Genomic DNA, 22,272 nt, shown 5'->3' with positions numbered 1-22,272 from the left:
TGCTTGTGGTAGTCAAGAAGGTTATTGATACAACGAATGCTTATAGTAGTGGTTATTGGTACCTCGAATGTTTATGGTAGTCGAGAAGTTTATTGGCGCTTTGGATAAGTTAATCAGGGGAGAGTATTTAGTAAAACAGTGTTTCGGTGTGGATGAGAATCGTTTACATTGAAACCAGATGATCGAATGGCCATACGTACACAAAGACGTACAAACTATGCCTGGATTTATGGACTTTAAAGAACGGATGACCCTGTTACTGGAGGGAACGTCACTGGATATAAACTCAAACTATTTCTCATTTACTATTCAAAAATCCTTATGGGTTTCAAAATATAAAGTAATACACGCTTCCTATCCAATTTTGATCAAGGAAAAATTTGAATCATTCAAGTTTTGTTTGAAAACTTATATTCAAAAATGTTTTATTCCTAATATAAAAGGACACTGCCCTGAAAAAGACATTTTGCTTAAGATCTTATTACCTGGAAATGCACCTGGACTTCCGCTTTATTTAGAGCCTACGAAAAGAGGGCAAGAATAGTTTAGATGCATCAATCATTCGATTGATGAACCATGGTGCTTTGGAAACATTTAAAGCATATTTTCTTCGATCAACATTTGACCAGTATATAGCGTTAACAGCTGATGAAGCAATAGAGATTGTTTTGGATAAATTACAACGTTCTTCATTGTATTAAGATTATTGTAGCAGCTTAGGAGAATGTAGTTTTTAAGTGCATGGATGGTGGATGGAACATTGTCTCAAATGTTGCATTAATATATTGCCAGATGTTGATGAAAAGAGATTTGCTGTGAGTAAAAGGAACATTAGGAAATTGGCTAACAGTTTTCAATTAGAAGTAGAAGTGGAAATTGTAGAACAGTCATTGGACTACGATTTCAAAGAACTATCAAACGAGGATGTTTCTGAATGAAAAGCAGAGACAATTGTGCAGGAAGGAGAAAGGTGGCGGAGAAAAGAAATGAAGGAGACAAGACGAGGAAGGAGACAAGATGAGGAAGTCGTTCAGTGCAGAGGGGTTGACAGGATTTATTCTTTTTTAATAAGAGTAATTTCCGTTTGGAACAAGTGGACAACTTTGTTCCGTTTGGAACGACGTTGAACGATTCACCGAGATCGATAGAAACATTCAGAAAGCGAAAGAAAAATATACGGAGATAAAAGGAAAGATCCGATTCAAAAAAAAGATCACAAACATTCCGTCTTCAAACCCCTTACCCCTCAACACAAGATTTCTGAGTTAAATTTGGTGCTAGGAATCGATAATTTTTAAGTTTTCAGAGACGCAAATTCCGTACTAAGACTGTTTGAAGCTGTCTTCATAAACTTACCACTATCTACAACTATTGCTGTCACAAGCTGACTACGCTGACTACGCACATTTACCACTACGACTATGGCTATCTCGAGTTTGCTGCGGGCAATTCATTTATTTCAAGACTTGAGTTTACAAATTATTTTTGCTGTTTTTGATCTATTTTGTTTAGTACTTATGTATTATGCAGTCCTTTATTTATAACAAAATGTGTTTGACAAGTAATTCTCATGATTTTTTTTTATATTTTGTCTCTTTTTTTTTATTTTTCCATGTAATAAAATACTGTTACACTTTAAACTAGTTTATTTGGTTTCAACCTGCGAGCAGTAATCATGCTGGAGCACCACTGTCTATAAGATACATTAATAAGTAAATATTTCTGTTTTGTAATGTGTTAAAATTTTGCATTTTTCATTCGGACCGTTAAATTCAGGATACAGACGTTAACAAAAGGAGATAAAGGAAAAAAATATATTATAAGGTTGTCCCAAAAGTTCGTAGAAAGTCTTGGAAAATAATGGTCTTTATTTTGAGGAATAATTTTTGTTGTTTTTGTTAGTACTTGGCGAGTAAAAATTCAATTTTCGCAAGTGTTTACGAACTTTTGGGACAACCTAATATTATGTAATATAGTATAGAGCAGAGGGCTGGCTGAATCATTAGCACGCGGGGAGAAATGTGTAGTCGTATTTCGTCTGCCGTTACGTTCTGAGTTCAAATTCCGCCGAGGTCGACTTTGCTTTTCATCCTTTCGGGGTCGATAAGTTAAGTACCAGTAATGCACTGGGGTCGATGTAATCGACTTAATCCGTTTGTCTGTATTCGTTTGTCCCCTCTGTGTTTATCCCCTTGTGGGTAGTAAAGAAATAGAATCATAAGCTCTTTGCATTCTGAGATGAAATCCCAATGAGGTCAACTTTGCTTTACATCTCCTCGGGGTCAATAAATTAAAATGCAGTAATGTATTAACGGTGGCTTCATAGCTCAGTTGGTTAGAGCGCCAGTCTAGTAAACTGGAGGTCGAGGGTTCGAATCCCCCTGGAGCCTGTTCGTAATTTTTTTTTAACGGTGTTACATCAGCATGGCCACAGTTCTGAGCTGAAACTAGAGAAAAAAAATGTGTTGGTCGGTTTAATCGAGTAACCGTCCCTACTAAAATTTCAGCCTTGTACATAATACCTAAAAAATAACTCCACTCGCCACCAAAGAAGAAAACATCGAATACGCATCTTCAAGTTACGTCCCTATTGAGTTAGGACCGGTTGTGTGGAAAGGAGCCTGGTCGTAAGTCTAGGAGTATTGTTGGTGTGAATGTGTGCTATTCACATTAGTTAGAAAACCGATTAACCGGCGCGTTCGAACAAAAATGCTTGTGTTATATATAAGTTTGTCAAATTTATGGTGCTTCTGTTGCTTACTATGATAAATAGTATCTATTTACAGCTAGGTGCAGCAGGTCACTTGACATTAAGCAACAAAGACAAAATACAACATTCATCGTCAGACTAGTTCAATTTTTTAAGCCATAATTCAGTCAGTCAACTCTCTCTCTCTCTCTCTCTCGCCCTCTTTCTATCTCTATCTATCTCTATTTATCTATCTATCGCGCGCTCTCTCTTCTGCATCCGTTAAATACTTTTTACTTAAGTAAAAGAGAACAAAGTATTGGCAAAAATTTCATACTGTTGGACTTTATGACTTAAGGTCTCATAACGTCCTAGGGTCAAAATCCAACTTTCATTGCTGATAAAATATGTACCAGTTACATACTAGAGAATAAAACCATATAGGTGTCCTTTACTTAAAAAATATTAACTTAATATCTAATCAAAAGAAATCAATATTAATCAATATTAAGAAAGAGTTTTCTACTTAGGATTCCTTTAACAGCCAGCAATAAGATAATACTGCATTTTCCTCAGTGTGCAACAGACAATTATATTTCCATAGAGTATAAAGTAGAGTCTTCTTTCAAATCACCCAGCAGTGTTTAACTAAGAACTACAAAATATTTTCCATTGGTGCTTCCATTTCGTCTATTTAGACCGATCGCTTACAACATTTTCTATGATTAGATAATAATGATGATCAATGAGCACATTTATCACACTATTCGATGGATAAGAAAGTGACAGTCATCGGAACTTTTCGTCTATTTTGCCGTCATCGGCAACCTTTAACTTTTGAAATTTGTCCTCTATAACTAAGTTTGCTTTCAGAATTTCCTTAAGAACCTGTTTATTCGACAATAGATCATTCTAGAACAAAAACAGAAGCTACTTTGACACTTGCCATTGATTCTTGGCATCAGCAACATCAAAATCTAATTAAGAGCATTGGCAAACTGTCTGGAAAGTTGTAGAATTCGGTTTATAGATATACGTTATCACTACGTGTAAATTAGATTTTATTGTTCATGTTATTTCTGTTGAAATACGATTGAACAGGATTTCATCGGTTGATTTGTTCTTTGGTCTATGTAAGGTCACTGGATCATCCCTGATAAGAGATTTGCTGGGATTTTACATAGACGTTGGAGCCAACCAGTTCTGGTAACAACAATTTAGTAGATTCAGTTGCAAAATAATTACTAATCACACCTCTAACAAATTTCGATTCTATTTATATGTAGATATTTATCTTTATTCATTTATTCCTGCATCAATTATTTCGGACATGATTTAGTTTAACCAAGACGCTAACATTCAGAATTTATTGTAGAAATTGTTTATATTATTTTATTTTTATTTTTATTTTTAGTTTTATTTGGGGGGAGGGGGGTTGCAAAGTTTTGTTTTTCTTTTTTCTAAAATTTACTATTTCAAGTTGTTTCTAAAAATGTTTAAATGTAACAATTTAATGCCGAGTTTCAATTAATCCAACCCAATTCCATCGTAATATATTGTTCCTGTAATTCGGTAAGTTAACTAGCATCGACAATTAGTAATTACATAAATAGATAGACAGACAGATAGATAGATAGATAGATAGATAGATAGATAGATAGATAGATAGATAGAGAGAGAGAGAGAGAGAGAGATTGGTTGATTGATCGATAGATAGATAGATACATACATACATACATACATACATACATACATACATACATACACATAGATATATGTATACATATATATATATATACACATACATATATATATATATATTTATATATTATATACGCATGTATGTATGTATGTTTCTGTCCATATATGTATATACATACTGGTAAGTTAGGTAGTTCTACGTTACACGCGTTTCATTATAGTGAATGAAATACTTTATGAATATAAATATTAATAATTAATTGTAATATTATAAATATAAGAACTTCACAATCGGATGGGGTGCTGAAATGCTCCTGGTTTTCTGTAAAAGAAAAACATAGGAGGATCGGTTAATTATGATTTTATTCAATATATTCCCCCTCTCAGATTCACACACAATGCAGCAGTCCTCCAATTGTTTTAAGCCCTGTAAAAGAACTCGAAAGTTTGGGCCTCCAACCAGGCCTTTAACGACACCCTTAAATCCGGGAACTTTTCAGCACTCTCTCATACATGTATGAAACATGTATAGGATCTCCTCTCCGTAATACTTCAGACACAGATTCAAAAATAGTACCAAACTTTCCAGTGTTTACTTTAATATATACGGTAATCTGGCGGAATCGTTACTGCGCCGGACAAAATGCTTAGCGGCATTTCGTCCGTCATTACCCAGTGAGTTTCATCATTTTGGGGTCGATGGAATTAATGCCTGTCATGTACTGGGGTCGATGTAATCAACTTTACCCTGCCTCCAAGCTTCCGGGTTTTGTGCAAACATTTCAAACCTTATTCTGAAGGAATTTCAACTAGTATGTATGACATAATCATTTAAAATAAAACATCTACATACTTACTTTTGGTTACTGGAATGTGCAGATTTGCTTCACGGGGACATAGTTTAGATTATAATCGCGGTGTTTGGTTCTGTCGGGTACACAATTATGAGGTAGTGAGTTCGATTCCCAGACCGGTTTGTGTGTTGTGTTCTTGGGCAAGACACTTTATTTCACGTTGTTCCAGTTCACTCACCTGTAGAAATGAGTTGCGACGTCTCTAGTGCCAAGGTATATGGCCTTTGTCTTTCCTTTGGACAATATCGGGGGCGTGGACAGGTGAGGCTGGTATGCATGGGCATAGCTGGTCTTCCATAAACAACCTTGCCCAGATTTGTGCCTCAGAGGGTAACTTTGTAGGTGCAATCTCATGGTCATTCATGATCGAAATGGGTCTTTACCCTTACCCTTTTTGTAAGGAATACACACACACACACACACACACACACACACACACACACACACATACACACACATAGGTAGCTGGAATATTCAGGTATCACCCGATTTCAGGATTCGCTAGAATATTTCCCACATAATCAACAAAATCTGACTAATTACAATCTTGCATGGAATAAGCTCCAGCAACGATTTCGTCTTTTAGTGCGTTTTCTTCTGAGCCTATCAACCAGTATAAATTCGGCACACGGTAACTACTGGACAGAGAACTTTTGGGATGCAACAGAGACGGTATTGATGAACACTGTAGGAGGTAGTGGACAACAGCTGACAACACAAAAGCAATAAACAGTCCGAGTATGAAAGACACTAGAAGTCAGTAGCACACCAAGCAACAAACCAAGTTTATCTGCTGTTACAGCTACACCAAGAACATTAAGATTCAAAATTCTCGCGACGTTTTAGCGTTCGTTGTTACATTTGTTTTGTGTACGAAAACTATAAAATTTTTTTAATCAAAAATCGCGACAAAATCATCGCCTTATTTTTCGTAGAACTAGTTACCTCCAACGCTAGAAATAGTAGTCAGCACTTGTAACGCATACATATATTTATATATGTGTGTGTGTGTTTCTCCACGTAATTATATATTACTTCCATTATATACTCTTTACTCTTTTCTCTTTTACTTGTTTCAGTCATTTGACTGCGGTCATGCTGGAGCACCGCCTTTAGTCGAGCAAATCGACCCCGGGACTTATTCTTTTGTAAGCCCAGTACTTATTCTATCGGTCTGTTTTGCCGAACCGCTAGTGACGGGAACGTAAACACACCAGCATCGGTTGTCTAGCAATGCTAGGGGGACAAACACAGACACACAAACACATACACACATATATATATACATATATACGACAGGCTTCTTTCAGTTTCCGTCTACCAAATCCACTCACAAGGCATTGGTCGGCCCGGGGCTATAGCATAAGACACTTGCCTAAGATGCCACGCAGGGGGACTGAACCCGGAACCATGTGGTTGGTTAGCAAGCTACTTACCACACAGCCACTCCAATATATATATTATTTCCGGGAATTTGGCGCGCTAGAGCGAAGGCATTTGAATATAACCGTGAATATAATAGGCCGAACTACTCGTATTTTTTACCTCGTGTTAATATCTGGCGGACCTCACTGACGAACTTGCAGATTAATTGTGTAAGTAAAATTGCATACTTTATTAACAGTGAAACAATTGCATGGGGTTAATCTATATTTTTGTTATTTTTCATTTGTCCTGCTCGCTTACGTTCATAGTGTGCTAAATTTTTCTTGAGAACAATTCTTAGTGGTTGAGACCCATGCGGATCTCTCTTTAGCGTAAGGGCGTCCACATAGTGGATTCTCTCTCATATTTGTGTGCGTATATATATATATATATATATATGTATCTATGTATGTATGTATGTATATATGTATGTATGTATGTATGTAGTATGTATGTATGTATGTATGTATGTATGTATGTATGTATGTATGCATATATATAGGGATTATATCAAAGTAATAAAACTTTGCGACAAAGTTGCATGAAAGTTTAGCTCTCGTTTGTATTTTTTCTTTAGACAGCTTTATCTATTTTAATAGCAAACTCTTTAGCTGGAAGTGTCTAATACCTATTTTTTCTGATAATCCGGTTAGTGGACTGTCACATGTGTTCTAATACTTGCAAAATGCTTATACGTTAGCTTTTTATAACATGACATTTCTGGGAGGCCTATTTTTCTAAGTTTGGACGTGTCATTTACAAACAACGCGGCGTGTCACGGCTAACACAGCTGTATCATAGGTTTGCCGTCACTGATCTTATACTTGTGGGTTGACTATCCTGTTCGCAGGACTAAAACACAGATTCCTTTGAGCCAAAACACCTCCTCCTCTGTAAACGTTAATATTACTGCCATTATTATTCTTGCGTTTTCTCGGGTTTTTTCTCCTTATTCTGCTAAGATGAAGATCCTTATAAATGTCTGGATATGTTCGTGTGTGTGTGTGTGTGTCTGTGTGTTTGTGTGTATGTGTGTATGTGTGTGTTTGCAAATGCTTGTATGTGACTATTAGGAATATATATATGAATCTCCATCATAAATATATAAACGTTTTCTATATGTGTGAGTGTGTGTGTATGGATCAAAACACTAGTTTTAAACGTGATGTTAGTCTTAAGCCATTTTGAATTTGAATGAAACAAGTTGATTGTTAATATCGTAAGTTGGGCTGCGATTGGTCGAGGAAAATCACGTGGGATCGTGGCTTGATGTTTTTATATCGGTATACCAGCGACAACAGATAGGTGAAAAATAACACATAGTGAACAGAAAATCGATCGTAATGGACAGGAATCGACCACGTGGTGGACAGGAAATCGGTCTGATTGTTGGAGGGGAATAGAAAGGGGCGGTATGTGCAAGTATATAGTTGTATACGTGGGCGTGTAGATGCGTTCATATGGTTTTTGCGTGCATGTTTGTATTGATGCGAGCGTGTGCATTTGTACAGGAGCGCACACGCGCACGCCCCCCCCTCCGCCTGCACACAGATATGAATGGACATGCGCGCGCACACTTACACACGTACACACACACAGAAACACATACACGTGCACACACACATGCATGCATATGTACGCATAGACGCACATACAGCGTATACATTTATATGTACATATGTATATATGCATGCATGTACGCATGCATATTAGTGCGTGCGTGCACATGCGTAATCGCGATCGCGCATCCATGAGTATACATGTACATAACAAGCGTTGGGAAATGGTAAGCATTCGGAATCGGTAAGCTTTGGATATTGGTAAGCGTTTGGGGATTGGTAATTGTCGGTCCTACTCATGAGGTTGGTTGGTGAGGATGACCTTGGCGCATGCGGTGCAAAGTAGCGGCTGGTACTAAGGTAGTTTATCCGGATTGTCGGTAGTCAGAAGCTTGAAATTTGCCAGAAGGGCATATCTCTGGTGACAACAATAAGATAAATCGCATTACTTGTTTTCGGATACTGCAGATCGTTGAAGGATATGCAGTTTTTCGCGGAGATATAGCTGGCAGTTGGAGGAGCCGGGTGAATATGATGGTGCTCTGTCGACAATAGTCCACTTGATGCTGGGTATTTCTTCTCGAAGGTCACGGACTCTCCACAGAAAACGAGACGAGGAAGTAGAATTCTCTTTGTCCCTGGATCTAAACGGGTGCATGTACTGAGAGTAACTTCCCTTGAAGTCATTAGCTGTTACATTAGCTGTATAGTGCCTTGTAATGCCATCGGATGGTGTAAAGGTGGCCCTGTATACTACGGCACTTGAGAGGCAGGATCTTTCTAGAAGGCACATGGTGGGGTTCCGGAAGCTGCAAGTTGGGGTCTGTTGATGAGTGCGATGTTAGATGCGACGTTGTCTAAACAGGTGTAGCTCACATTGACATTATGAAGGTAGAAGAGTTTGTGATACTTGTGGCTTTTGAGTTTCTTAATTAACAACAGGAAACCCCTAGCTACATTGATGGAAACTTCTAGCTTGAAAGGGGGTTATACCATATAATTTTTCCTTTTCCTAATCATTGTGGGGTGAGAAGAGGGTGTTTGGGGGTTGTCCACATACGTGAACTTCTCAGTAAACCCGTTCCTAGCCAAAGCATTGTTGCAGTTGGGGGAAGCCCAGTTGAAGATCTCTCTATTGACCGTTTAAATAGGGGGCCGTGCATGTGCGCGTCCATGTACAGATGCGCACGCTTGCATCATTACAGACATGCACGCAAAACCATGAGCTCATACGCAAACCCACACATACACCTATATACTTGTACATACCGCCCCTTCCTACTCTCCCTCTAACAACTCAACTGATTTCCTGTCCACCATGCGGTATTTTCCAGCTAACCGCTGTCGCTGGTATACTGATACACCAACATCAAACCACGACACTACTTAACCTTCCTTGACCAATCGCAGCCCAACTTATGGTAACAATAATCAATTTCTTTCATTCGTATTCACGCTTGAAACTCGGAGTACCAACAAATTTGAATCAAACTGTTTTGATCCATACATGTAACTCATAATAAATGTGTTGAGTGTCCGTCTTTCATTTGTCCACTAACTCGTACATATGTATGTATATATATATATATATATATATATATATATATATATATATATATATATATAATGATAAATCTCAGAGCGAGTTATAAACAGTAGCGGCAACAGATCGTGACGTATATTTGCCATTTGAATATGGCTAACCCCTAAGGGTGGATGCTACTGTAGTTTGTAGCCCCAGGAAGACACCTCCTCCAGCTGGCTATAGACAGGTATTCTCTGAATAGAATACACTTCGTAGTCCTCAAGAAATTTGAATTTGAGCAGACAAAGGAGTAAATGTAAGGACAAGCAACTTAGGTAAGTTGATATACAAAAAATATTAAATACATTTAATACAAATTATGTAAGCATGTAAAAAAAGTCCGACTTACACAGAATAGAAATGATATCAGGAATTAAATGGGTTGAATAAGAGTTTTACGAGTTCAACAGCTGTCTCTGGGGGCTTGATTTCACATTTGAGGTATTGACACTTTGGAGTTTAAGGATTCTATGTTTGTGTGTGTGTGTGTATGTATGTTTCAAAAAGGATTAAAGCTCCGTTCCGGGCCACACGTTCATAGGCCGGTCTCCCTAGATTTTGTGGAACGCAGATTGATTTCATAAACAGAGACTCTGGGACCAATTAAATAGCATTTTCACACAAGAATTGAAAACCTAACTCTCTATCAAGACAATTACCAGCATTTGACCGCGATTTAGTGGAAAATTCTGGATGCCATTGTAAATACTCATATCTAGAACTGACATCTTGCTCGAACACCATTATTTAATGGTCGGTTATGAATAATTGATCAGTGGAGCGTGATCACGGTACAGCTAAGGGACATAACTAATGACCCTGCGGTATATATTTATTTCCCTTGAAACTCAGTGCTCAAAACTCATCGAGATTGACTTCATTTTTATCACTCTTGCCCGCCCCTAGAGTCTATATGATAAGCACTAACAATAATATAATCCTTTGCTGGTATCAGCCATCCAACTATAACTATGTGAAGGCACTGCCACGATATTGGAATCGATTTAATCGACTGTCTCCTCCCCTTTAATTTGTGGCCTTGTAGCGATGCAAGGAATCAATATTTATCAGATAGCCAGCTTTTAGGTTTTAAACTCTAGTTCATTAGGAAAGACTGAAGCTACTTGAAGTTTAAAGAGAAAGGGATAGCTATTTTATAGCCGGTTAGTAGAATCTCAATTACCATACTACAGGTAATCTCTAAGGATGTTCATTTATGTGAGACAATATCTCCAGAAAAATAAAATGGAAATTTTCATCAGATTTTATCGATTTGTTCTTTTTATCTCTCTAACATGATAAGACAGTGAAAGTTCAAATCCTGGTCAAACAATAAATTCACTGTATTTATGTTTTACGACCAAACAAGCAAAAATAGTTTATAAAAAGTCATTGTTACAGTAATAACAAACATTCTCTACAAGAACTTCATCATTAACATAAGTGATGTTATCAAACCAAAGCATTTAACGTCCAAAATGTAAGTAACTATTATATGTAACGGCTTCAGGCAAAATCCTGAAACCGACCTTGTGATGGCTCTTGAATAATGAATATCGCTTGCCTAGAGAAAGAGGTGGTGTGTTACAGAGTACACTGCCGAGCCTTTGCCCTTCCAGTCACCTCATATCAACCACTACAATTTAGATACGGTGTTCGAGATTTTTCTAACATATTAAGGCAGAGAAAGTTCAAATCTTGATCAAGAAATAAACGTATTTGACCAGAGATTTAGTGGTATCTGAAATTAGAGATCTACTATCTAATGCTATTTTATATTAAAAGGACTGGTCATATCCTGGGATCTACAGGGTATAATATGAATGGTTCTCACCTATAACCCTTTCATAATGCGGCAGAATTTGAACTCAGAATGTAAAATGTTGGAAGAAATGTTACTTAGCATTTACTTTGGCGTAGTAACGATTTTGCCAGCTCGCCTCCTTAAGATCTGATATATTAAGTGTTTCTTACAGAAATATAGTATCTGAAATTTGGGGGTAGGTGTTAGCCTATTATACAGACTTGAGTTGTACTTATTTTTTATTACCCCTGGGTAGATAAAAGCCTTAGTTGATCTTTGCGGGTTAAAGGTAAGGACCACTTTTGGGAGGAAGGGAAACAACAGAAAATTTACCCTGATACGTTCGTTAACCGACAGAGGGGTGAAAGGCATAGTTAATCGCGATGGGACTTGAACTCACAAATCAAAAGATTGGGATCAACAACCGCAAGACCTTTCGTTCAGCTTTCTAACGATTCCCCTGTTCTCTTGCCAATTGGTTGCCTATTTCTCTGACGAGTGTGTTCAATTCAGAATAGTTATTTGCAGCCGAAGTTGCGTGCTGCTGCTGAAATAACATAAAGTGAAGGGCGAAAGGTTAACGTAGATAAAGCTAAGAAATCAATTACAACCGAAATAATTCAGATTAAGAAGATACTATGGAAACTTAATGCTATATGGAAAGTCTTATTCCGTTATGTGTGACATAGAGTCGTCGTTGTCGTCGTCGTCATCGTCGTCATCACTCTTGTTGTTGTAGTTGTTGCTGCTGCTGCTGTTGATGTTGTTGATGATGATGATGATGAGGAGGAGGAGGAGGATGGTGGTGGCGGTGGTGGTGGTGGTGGTGGTGGTGATGATGATGATGATGAGGATGATGATGATGATGATGTTTAAATGCGGGACGGTGGATTACACGAATCGCAGAATCACAGAACCGCCAGGGGACACTGATAACAAAATTGCTTAGTGGTATTTCTTCTCACTCGGTACGTCCCTTGTTCAAATCCCACCAAGTTCAGCATTATCTTCAGAGTCGAAAAAATAAAATTAGCAGTCTAAAATTGGTGTCAGTGGCATCGACTAACATCTTCCCCGAAATCTCAAGCTCATTGCTTTCTTTAAGTTTCATCTGCACTGACTCTGACAAGAAAAGATAAGCAAACTTGTTGGGACCTACACATATATTTTTATTCATTAAATTTGCCATATAGGCAGCACATAGATAAGGTAGCTTTGAGGGCTGGACATAGACATTGATGAGGCAAATGATTATGATACAAAAATGATAAAGATGGGAGAAGAGGGGACATACACATATATGTTACGTACTGTTCTCAATAAATGGAAACAACATTCAACGAAAGATGAGGTGTCTGGAAATATTCCCAACATATCATTAATCATTCGAGAGTGGTGGAATGAGATATGCTGATCACAGCTATCGAAGCAAAGATGAATTAGTGATTTCTTTTTTGTAGTTCCCGAGTCATAGGAATTCTTAAGTCGGATGACTTGAAATGATGCTAATTGATAAATGTTTTCATGATGTCGAGCTGAAAATAGAAAACCTCAAAAATATCATGGAAGACTGAAACGCTTGGAAAGTAAGACAGCTCTTGGTCCGGGCAACCCGCCAGAAACATTGACGGAGCCTATGCTAGAATCAATTATTGCTGAAACCCAGATCACCACCGATTTACTAAACCCATCATCAAAGATCCTCCAACCGTAAGTACGCGTCAGTTGACAGAGGTTTGGAAGAGATTTTACAGCTGTTTCTAGCAATGTTGGCAATCATGTGGAACAGTGGTTCTCATCCATTTTTTATATTTTTGGTTCTCTTCGATTACTATTTTATTCTCGTGGACCCCTCGAACCAAAGTCATCCGATTTAAAAAAACTAACTTAATATATAGGCGCTGGCGTGATTGTATGGTTAGAAGCTTGTTTCCCCACCACATGGTTCCTGTTATGTTCCACTGCGTGCCACACTGAGCATGTGTCTTCACCTATGACCTCGGACTCACCAAAGCCATGTGAGTGGATTTGGTAGGCCGAGACTAAAAAAGGCTCGTCGCGCGGGCGCGTGTGTGTTTTTGTGTCTGTGTTTGTCCCCACCACCACCATTTGACAACTGGTGTTGGTGTCGGCAAAAGAGACCGATGCCAGGCCTTAAAAAAGTAAGTACTGGGGTCGATTCGTACAACAACAACAAAATTCTTCAAGACGGTGCTCCGGCATGGCCGCAGTCTAATGACTGAAACAAGTACAAAATACTTCTTTCAAAATTCCTACTTTGCTTTTCAAGCATTAACTTGAGTAGGTTGAACATACACACACATGCACATGCACAAACACATGTATATATAATTATGTATGAAGAATACATACATACATACATACATACATACATACATACATACATACATACATACATACATACATACATACATACACGGAGCTGTTTTGCCTTGAAAGTATCAAGTCATCCCCTAAGTTCTGTCCGAATTTTGAATAAAGAAAACAAGTGATCAAATGTTATATATAATTGAAATTTAATTATAAATGTACTTCCCCTGATTATCTATGACTTCCTTCCATCTATTTACAAGCTTTTTAATCCTATCAGTGAAAACCTCTTTTGGTTTCAAAACGAAGAACTCTGAAATATCAGTTTCGATCTCCTCCTGGCTTGCGAAAGTTCTATCCCCCAAATGGCTCCGTAAACTACGAAACAAATGGTAGTCTGAAGGAGCAAGGTCGGGAGAATAAGTTGGATGAGGAATTTTTTCCCAACCAAGCTCTTCGATCTTTGCAGTGTGGGGTCGCGTATTGTCCTGATGAAACATCACTCCTTTTCGATTCACTAAAGCGGGTCTTTTTTTCTTCAAAGCTTGGTTCAAACGCCCTAATTGCTGCCACTAGACTTGAGCATTGATTGTTGCATTGGGTGGTAACAATTCAAAGTGAATTACTCCTTTGCAATCCCACCAGATAGAGTAGAACCTTTTTCCCATGAAGTTCCCCTCTCGGTTGTGGTTGACCTTTTTCCCTTTTACCAAGCCACTATTTACGACGTTTAACATTTCGATAGAAGATCCATTTTTCGTCACCAGTCACAAGACTATCCAAAAATGGTGAAATGAGTTAGCGAGAATGGAGAGAAGAACTGATGTCAACTCGGGATTTGCGGTTGCTTTCGAACAATTCATAAGGCACCTATTTTCCAACTTTAGGAAGCCTTTGTTTTAGATATTGCCAATTCTTCAACTGATAATGCAGGATTTTCTTCAAGTAAAGTGTCGAGGAGCTTATCATTAAACTCAACTGGACGTCCTGTTCGATCTTCATCTTCAAGGCTGAAATCTCCACTTCTGAATTTCTGCAAGTTCATTCAAGCATTCTTTCCCATAAACTGAGTGTATGTTTCGAGTCGCTTCGGCTGCAGAGTTTCCTTTTTTGTACTCATAAAGAATTATGTGCCTTAACTACTCTTTGGATACTTCTATGTTAGAAAGGGTTTTAATCAAAGAAATTTTAATTCTATTATTCTGTAAAATAATATTTAATTAGTTTAAATGTATACAATTGCATAAAAATAATTTTTAATTCAGTTAGACATTCTAAAATACTATTAAATTTTATTAAATTTTTAAAAAGGTAAAATCGGACAGAACTTATGGGATGACCTGCTATTTAAGTTGAGATGAGCTTCGTCCGAGGATTGCTTTAACCGCTTCATGTATCCGATTGAAGGGTCATCTCGGGCTTTCTCATAGCACCGAAATAAATTTTGGTTTAGTTATTGAGTCCAAGTTAAATGAGAAGAGTACTTATGTCTTCTTAAATAACTTACTGGTGAAATAGTTCTATTTCCATCGGTGGTGACGTTGTTAGTTTCATCTGTGGTGGTGTTAATTTCAGCCATTGTCGTGTTCGCGAGATTCCACGAGATGTAGATGTATATTTTAAAATCTGTTCAGGATACCGCTACGATTGCGAGTAAAAGGTGTTTCTCTTAATAATTATTGGAGAAATAAACCAGTTACTAATTTAGGCTGGAGACGTCGGCATATTTCTAGAGGACGTAGTTCAAAACGGTCCTCTACACTTTCACCTCCCATGTTGACGGCGCCATTATTGATGCAGAAACCTTCGCTATAGCAGTAGGCAAACTGCAGAATGAGAAGGCACCTGAAAGGGACCTAATAGTTGGATATTGGTATATCCAAAAGCTGACATTTTATAGAAACCGTTATATATGTATGTTCAAATGGACTATAGAAGGACAGACTAATATACCACATTCGATTGCTACAGCAAGGACAAATCTTGTTGTCAAAAATGAAATCACTTATATATCAGGAAACTACATGCGCATTGCTAGCCTAAACATTATGTACAAACTGTACTCAAATTGCCTCAGCCAGTTGATCCAGGCCATTGTGAGTCGAACAACATTGTGACTGATCAACAGGCTGGTGAAAAGAAGGGTGTGCGGGATGTACAACTTTTAATAAATAATCTGTACTGTCTGAAGAAAACAACGCAGAAACCTTGTGACAGTATAGCTTGTCTATAGGAAGCATTCAATTCTATCACTCATTCATGGTTGTTGAAGTGCTTACATCAGGCAAAGATACTTACTACCTTAACTGCTGCTATAGAGAGACTCACAAAGACATAGATAACTATTCTTACCCTTACGACTGAGAACAGAATAATTGTTTCCAATTGTATAGTTATATAGTTATTACAAAGGGAATGTTCGAGGGAGATAGTTTTTCTGTACTTCTTTTCATTTTAGCACTGAATCCATTATCGTTCCTACTGCAGAAAACAAATGGTTATATGCTAGGATCTTCAACTGCCAGAAATATCAATGTAACTCATAATTTCTTTGTAGACGACCTGAAGATTTATGCTAAAAACGTTAACAATGCCAAAAATCAACTGGAATATTTTCAGCTGATATAGGCATGGAATTATTTGGCTAAAAGAAATGTTCATATTTGGTTAAAGAACGAGGAAAATCAGTCCCCCAAACCCAAAACCTGTGCATCAAAGATCTCTCTATCTTCCCCATTCCACAAAAAGAACATTACAAGTACCTAGGCATAGACGAAAATGTAACATGAAGGCACTGTGAATAAAGATAGTGACCCGAGAATATTACACCAGACCTAGCAAAATATGGCAGTTGGAACTCCCCTCTTAGAACAAAACAATATCCTACAATGCATTTACAGTCTCAATGTTGATTCCAACATTTGTGATACTTGATTGGTCTGTAGAGGAAATCCACTCCATAAATATCAAAACCAGCAAAATTCTGACAACAACTGAGAACTTCCACAGAAACAGTGATGTTAACCTGAGAAGAAATGAAGGTGGCAGAGGCCTGAGATCAGTGCAGATGGCTTTCGAATGCCATATGACATCACGCAGGCAGCAGCTGCTAAACAACAGCAGCAAAAATAAATATATTAATGCAGTCCTGAAAAGTGGAGTGAGCAACATTGTACGAGTTGACGGTGAACTTCTCAAGAAACACTCTCTTCCTGGTGATCTCCTATACAGCCTCAAAACAGCTGGGCTCTCTTATCTCAGAGAAAACCTTAATGGAAATTACTCAGCATACATAAAATGACTATGCATGTGTATGTTGCCCGGAAGCTTGAAGAAGAACTGACACGAAGCGCAGCCTCTCTTGGACACAAGACCACTACATCAAATCACACTATGAAGGCTATGCATTTGCAATCCAGGAACAGGAGATAACCACAAGAGAGACAGCGACGCTCTTGTAATCTTGTAATCTTGTAGGCTATGTCATGTTTCTGTGGAAGACATTACGCATGTGATTAGTAGCTGTCCTAAAATGTCGTTACGTTACTACCGCCCTATGCAGCATGATGTACTTGCGAATACAATTTACAATGCCATCCGCAAAAAAGACTGTCCTGAAATAAACTTAGAAAATTACTATGTTATGGTATAAATTTATAAGCACCAACTCAAGGAATACTGGGGGAATATTCCCATCAAAACTTCTATCAAATGTAAGCAGAACATACCGGATATTGTTTTGGGGACAGAGGGGCAAAAGGTATGTATCATAGAGGTTAGATGCCCTGCAACTTCTATATCCAGACTATGCCCAGCTTCTATATGCAGACTATGAATTCATATTCATATCAATAATAACTGGAGCACTAGGTTTTGTTAGTAAATGCTTAAAGGAGAATTTGGATAAACTGGGATTTTCGGAAAGAGAAATTGACCGGCTGATCAGTACATTACAAGTGAGCAGAACAGTAAAATTATGCAAGAGTTTTCTCAAGCACCAAATGTGAATTTGTCTGTGTTAACTACATCCCAAATATTGAGTTTTGTATCTTTGTTGCAAACAGGCTCCCTCCTCAATGGAAGATTTGTAACTTTTTTCTACTCTAGGCCCGAAATTTTTAGGGAGGGTACTAGTCGATTAGATCGACCCCTGTACGCAACTGGTACGAATTTATCGACCTCGAAAGGATGAAAGGCAAAGTCGACCTCGGCAGAATTTGAACTCAGAACGTAACGGCAGACGAAATACCGCTAAGCATTTCGCCCAGCGTGCTAACGTTTCTGCCAGCTCGCCGCCTTAATGTGGAAGATTTATAATGATTAAAAAATAGAAGAGACATACATACATACATACATACATACATACATACATACATACATACATACATACATACATACATACATACACCTCTCTCATATGCTAAATGTCTTATGGATTGAGTTGGATATCTTGTGCTTTATCTCTCCAGCTCCAGGTTGAAATTGTGACCTTTCTTGCGATTACGACTTCCTGATTTAGTTTTCCTCTCCCCTATTCCCTCTTTCTCAATCATATTCACAATTCACTTGATGGTTCTTGAATGGAATTTGAAGATGAAAGCCAGAGAAAGGCCTGGATTATCTTAGCCTTCTCAACATTTCTCCGTTGGAAAGATATGATGAAGCTGGCACAAAACGATTTCAGCCTGTTCTCTTTCTAGCTAAATATCTCAATGAGTATTTCAGTGATTCTTACAAAAACTGGTGTCAGTATGGCCAGTTGTCTTATCTGGAAAACACAGAAAATTACAAATCTATATGTTCTTTGGTTTTTAAAAAGCTTTAAGAATATGTGAGCGTGATGATTTTGGGTATATATTGGGTTGTCCGGAAAGTTCGTGCCGATTTATAGTAGCTTGCCTTTCGACTTATTTTAGAACATGGTTTAGTCCATAAAATAAGATTTGACTACACCTCCATTTAGAGCACAGTTTAAGCTATCTTTTCGTGGAAGAAGGAATATGTTCCTATAACCCTTTAAAATGGAAGATAAGAAAGTCCATTCTCGGCATTTGATGCTTTGGGAACCAGACAAAAATTGGTGCAGCTCGGCTGGGATGTGTTACCCCACCCTCCGTATTCACCAGATATTGCTCCTTCGGATTTCCACTGATTCAGATCTCTGCAGAATAGTCTTAATGGTAAAAATTTCAATTCCATGGATGACGTAAAAGGATACCTTGAGGAATTCTTTGCCATGAAACCACCTCAATTCTGGGAAGAGGGTATTTTCAAGTTACAGGAAAGATGGAGACGCATTGTGCAACAAAATGGTTCATATTTGGTTGGTTAAAAATGTAATGCAGCAAGATTGAACTTAGAGACACTTAGTTGCGAAGTTAGATTATTTTATACATTATAATCAATTTCCAGTCCTCCCAATGGAAGCATCTCTCATCATCAAGCCCTCACGATGCACAAGTTTTCAGGAATATGAAGGTAATGTTGACCTGTTTTTCATTCCCGTTGTATTGTTGATCCTAAACACGCACCACAATGACAAACATTCAGTAAGGAATACTACCTGGAAGTTATGCGTCGCCTTCGTGATGCTGTGCGTCGAAAGCGGCCGGACCAGCGGGCGACGAAGAATTGGGAACTACGCCACGACAATGTGCTCTCTTATTCCGTTTACGTGATCCACATCACTTGTTTGACAGGCTCCATACTCTCCCAACTTGGCACCGTGTGACTTCTAGCTCGTCCCTAAACTGATAACCATGTTGAAAAGTAAGCGATTTACGTCACGAAAGGAAATTATGACAAACGCGACGGCAGAGCTCCATATCATTGCGGAGATGGTGTTCCAGAAGCATCGCCAGCATTGGCAGAACCGCTGGGAGAAACTCCCAAGGTGAGTATTTTGAAAGTGATTAAATAAATTTCTGAAATATTCTAAATTGTTTTTTTTATGCCCAAATGTCGGATACTTTTGAACGCTCGTTGTATAGCTACAAGCTAATAATCTCACCGTGAACAGAAGACAGGTAATCGTCCTCTGATGAAGATCTAACAACACTATTAACAAATCACATGAGATTGATGTATTTCTGTCCATGAGGAGATGAACCTTGTGACGTAACTAATTCGTTTACTTTTCACAAGTAAACATAAATAAATAAACAGATTTAGAATAAAGAACAGAGTATATCTTACGTTTCAGCTTATTCATAGACACTGTACAATGCATTATTAATTTATTGATCAGTAAATCTACGTCAAAAGCCCGTAGAGTGTTCTGTAAATTATGTAGACTAGTTCCGCTCAGTCCCAGGTTGTATACAATATAAATAGCTATAAAATACCAATCTCTACGGGCATTCTTCCCTTGAAGAAAAACCTAGCAAATCTACAAACTAATCAGATTGATTTCATTTATCTTTTCTGTCTACAGAGTGGTAAATCTGTGGTGAATGAGACTTAGTTTACTTTTCACGGCAAGGCTAAATTGTATGTTTATCTAAAGAATGTACATTCTTTAGATAAACATACAGTACGCACATATACAAATTATGTATATGTGTGTGTCGGTGTATGTGTGTGTGTGTGAGTGTGTGTGTGAGTGTGTACTTGTGTGTCTATGTGTGTTTGTTTCACATCGACGAAGGATGTAAACATTGGTAAGAAAACCGAAAACCTGGTGTTTTACCAACGAATCCCCTTAAGATGTTTACATTTTCGGCGGCTTACACACACTGCTTTATCACATTAGCTGTCAAAACTGCAATGAACTAATGATAAAACCGTTATTCGAAACCTTTCATTATTCACGGTATTGTTCCCCGATTCAATATGAAATATGAATTAAAATAAATATAATACATTTTTAAAATATCAAATTATTTCTTCGTAAATTCCCGACCTTGCCATTCTAATACATTCTCCTGCAGCATTTCAATTAGACAATAAGGGTATTCTTTCATTTTGTACGTAACGAGAAGCTGAGATGGCCGAGTAAACGGAGACTAAGACTATCAGATCTTAGTTTATCCGTTGCTGGTATGCTGTTCTGTTTGGAAACAGGACACTTTATTCTGCATTAGGCATAGTCCACGTAATTGGTGGAAATAGGTGCAAATGTACACAAAGTTTAAACTTCATCTAAAATCGATCAATCGCCTTCATCTACTATAATAGTGAACATGGCTTCTGTTTCCCTCATATTAACTGGCTGTGAAATATAATGCACAGCAGCTCATTCCACTATTGGTTTTTTAAATGGTTTATTCTAAGACCTGGTGAGAGTGCTTGCAACGTAGTAAAAAAAAAACGTCGCCATTTTCATGGGCCCGGTTTCCCGGTTTCTGTGGCGTATGTGTTCCCCACCAGCTAGACGGGACGCCAGTCCATCGCAGCGTTACTCAAGAATCAGGAAAAGAGAATGAGAAAAAGTTGACGCAAAAGAGTACAACAGGGGTCACCGCCACCCCCTGCCGGAGCCTCGTGGAGCTTTTAGGTGTTTTTGCTCAATAAACACACACAACGCGCGGTCTGGGAATCGAAACCGCGATCTTCCGACCGCGAGTCCGCTGCCCTAACCACTAGGCCATTGTGCCTCCACCTTTCAACGTAGTGGACACTATTAAAGATAAACAACGGTTTGGCACTGGCCTTTGACCGGGAAATAGATGAAGTCTACTACACCATAACAACATTAGTATCTCTATCGGAATTTAACATAGTTACTATCTACTCAATTTGACGCATAGAGGTTTGGTTGACCAAAGGCTGCTTTTGGCAGAAGCCATGTGCTCATGCCACCGCGCTGTGTGATTAATTCAAGCACTATTTTAATCTCGAGAAAAACTTCTTAACTGCAAAACCCATGCCTTCAGCCATACAGACATGTTTTAGATATCATCATCATCGTTGTTCGACCGTAGTCGAGGACTTCACTTAGATATAATTAGACATTTCGGATAGGTTTTATTCATCAGTATCAGAAGGTTCGTCACCAAATATTTGTTGGATAACTTGCTGTGATAATTTCAACTTCTTTAATATATAAAGCATCTCTGCCAAAAAGAAAAGCTTGCACGTATGAATTACCATTTCTCATCCACACAATAAAAGCACGCAAATTCCGCAACATCTAATGACGCAAAATGCGTTTAACCTCGAGATATATTCTTGATGAAGAAGATAATTATAAATGTACACCTGCTCCGCCAAAAATGTCAACGATTTCAATTATATTCTGCTGATTAATTTCCTTGCGGATTGTCTCTATTAAAATGTAATTTTCCCCATGTATTTGTCTGATTTCGGCTGTTTCGTTATATGAC

The 22,272-nt window shown here is 38.1% G+C and overlaps 1 long non-coding RNA gene and 1 other non-coding gene across 2 annotated transcripts; one reads left to right on the top strand and one right to left on the bottom strand.

Moving 5' to 3' along the window:
• Positions 1-436: 436 nt before the first annotated feature.
• LOC118764115 lies at positions 437-10,242 on the bottom strand. Its single transcript, XR_004999906.1, has 3 exons — positions 10,159-10,242; positions 3,689-3,691; positions 437-447 (listed from the first exon to the last, which is right to left on the bottom strand). It is a non-coding gene; the product is annotated as an uncharacterized LOC118764115 (long non-coding RNA).
• Trnat-agu lies at positions 2,317-2,390 on the top strand. Its single transcript has one exon. It is a non-coding gene; the product is annotated as a tRNA-Thr (tRNA).
• Positions 10,243-22,272: the final 12,030 nt, after the last annotated feature.

Source organism: Octopus sinensis, linkage group LG7 (genome assembly GCF_006345805.1).
Source record: "Octopus sinensis linkage group LG7, ASM634580v1, whole genome shotgun sequence".
In the NCBI taxonomy this organism is placed as follows: Eukaryota; Metazoa; Mollusca; class Cephalopoda; order Octopoda; family Octopodidae; genus Octopus; species Octopus sinensis.
The sequence above is the reverse complement of the archived record's forward strand: the minus strand, read 5'-3'. Positions and strand labels throughout refer to the sequence as shown.